The sequence below is a fragment of the Corvus brachyrhynchos genome, unplaced genomic scaffold, assembly GCF_000691975.1.
Source record: "Corvus brachyrhynchos isolate BGI_N302 unplaced genomic scaffold, ASM69197v1 scaffold202, whole genome shotgun sequence".
In the NCBI taxonomy this organism is placed as follows: domain Eukaryota; kingdom Metazoa; phylum Chordata; class Aves; order Passeriformes; family Corvidae; genus Corvus; species Corvus brachyrhynchos.
This window is the reverse complement of record NW_008238132.1, coordinates 2,967,356-2,969,666: the sequence shown is the minus strand read 5'-3', so window position 1 is coordinate 2,969,666 and position 2,311 is coordinate 2,967,356. Positions and strand designations below refer to the sequence as shown.

Here is a 2,311-nt window from a genome sequence, read left to right as displayed (position 1 = left end):
CACCCACCCCCAATCAGTAGTGCACAGCATACACCTTCTTTGGCATACTGCAGATTGCAGCAAAGTAGTACCAGTCATACAGGGATTGATTCTGGAATGCCCTTTCTGTAACAAATTTGGGGCAGAGATTGGCTTTGTTTGTGTTCAAGGCAGTGGCAAGTGTGCTGGCAGTGCTTAAACAACACGTGGCATTTCATAGTGGAGCCTAATTTTAAGTACACTTCACTGATACACTGCCAATAGATTAGCTTGGGGGATCCCACCAAATTATACCCTGTAGCTTGTGATAAAATACATTTTCCGAAGCAACAAGCATTTGAAGAGAGGAGGGGATGGCAAATACACTTGTTCGATTACCCATTTAAACAAAAAATATCCTTTCAAAGCATAGAAAGGAACTTGGCAAGTGAACTGATGGGAAAGACCAGATTCCCTGATGTGTAAGGGGACTGCTGCCTGTGAGTGCCAGGTCCTCTGTGAAATGTCCCTTGCAAGGGATGCAAGGAATCTCCTTTCTCCTCAAATACAGGGATTTTCTAGACACCACTGCATCTCTGTGCTGCCTTATCACAATACAGTGGGTAGTTTGGAAGAAAGGAGTGATCAAGGCAAAGCTCTGGTCTCCTGTAGCAATTACAGTGTTCCTGGTTGGAGCTTGCACAGAACCACCATGAAGGAGCTGTCAGACAGCAGCTCTGAGAGAGCTTCTGCATGGCAAATTGGAATAGTGATTGAGGCACTGATAAACTGGTTGTCTTCCCTGGGGGCCTGGGGCTTAGCGCCAGATTGAACAGCCAGTGTGTGTATAGCTGTCTTTCCCAAAAGAAGAAATAGGGTATAACAGTCCCATTGCTTCTTGTTCCATCAGTACAGCATTTCATCCTGCATTTTCTGATCCTGTATTGCAGGTGGGTTTGGTCATTCAGGTACAAGTAGCACGACAGAAACCTGAAATCAAGCTCTTTCTTCTTCTTCTTCCTCAGAGACTTGGGAGAAAAGATGAGCTCAGAGCTTGTGTGCATCTACAGTGCAGCTGCTGACACCATTCCAACATCCCCACAGGCATCAAATATGCAGATGATTGCAGCCCAAGGACTGTGACTGGCACATGTGCACCTAGACCCTAAATAAACCTCCCATTTCCAGGGTGTGAGGCACCCTGAAGTGAGTTCAATCCACTGCTGATGCTGTGTTACTGGGCTGCTAAAGGTGACAAGATCCAATGGGACAGCAACACAATTAATTTAGTATGGCCCAAGGTTTAACATACATTCTTTAGGGGTTTGGTGACCTTTTTTTTTTTTAGTCACTGTTTCATATTGAGTATTTATTCAATTTTTCATACTCTATCATGGACATTTGTGACAACACAGCAAGTGTTCAACAGGCATTCCCTGGCAGGAATAGCACAGCAATGTTCAGATGGAGCATGAATGACATCAGAAGCTGAAAACCACACCAAAACTTGCATCAGTGTGGAAGCAAGACTATTGGCCAGAGCTGCTGGCAGAGAAAAGACCCCCTTCATAAAATACCATTTGTAACCTGTTGTGCTTGGTTTGCACTCCCTCCCAAATGCTGAAATGGTAATCAAAATACTTGCAGTCATAACCTGAATTTTGAACAACTTTTGGAACTTGCACAGGAAAATCAGTCACATAAAGGTTTTTTAACAGGAAGATTGGGGGTTAAAAAATTACTGAGACTAAGCAGAAATAAAACCAAACATCAGACTATATCACAATCAATCATTTCAATGTATTTGAACTCAGAAAATACACATTTCATGCTCTCACTTGGACACTGGAGTTTTGCTTGTAAGAATACCACTAAAAAGTAGTTTTATTTTACTGTGAATAGCTCCATGATTTCACTGCACAGCTTAGAGCTTTGTAATTAAGGCACCTTTTCTTTTCTTTTCTTTTTCATTTTATTTAGCAGCCACACTAGTATTTTGTTCCTATAACTATAGGATTTCAGCCTGTATTTCTTGATCCTGAAGATAAATCATCCTGGGCAGTGCAAAGAGGTTAGACATAGATCAGTCAGGAATTAACAGGCTAGTTAATTTCAAGTGATTGAGCTTTGAACAGCATTTGGATTTTCCTATGCTAAAGCATCTCAAGTTGTAAATCACAGTGGTAAAACACAGCAAATCTTGAGGGTATATCATTTGCAAACCTTCCCTAATGATTTTAAAACCTCCCAAATGAATTGGTATATTGACACAACTCTGTCCACAGTGGGGAATATTTGTAGTTCAACAGCTATAAATCCCAGAATAGTTGAGTAATCTTATACTTAAACCAAC

At 41.5% G+C, this 2,311-nt stretch overlaps 1 long non-coding RNA gene across 1 annotated transcript in view; it reads left to right on the top strand.

Annotated features, from left to right (window-relative positions):
- Window positions 1-1,174, top strand: part of LOC108446588 — a 1,727-nt gene extending 553 nt beyond the window's left edge. The window contains exon 2 of the long non-coding RNA XR_001861811.1: window positions 984-1,174. This is a non-coding gene — a long non-coding RNA (uncharacterized LOC108446588). The remainder of the gene's footprint in view (window positions 1-983) is intronic.
- Window positions 1,175-2,311: the final 1,137 nt, after the last annotated feature.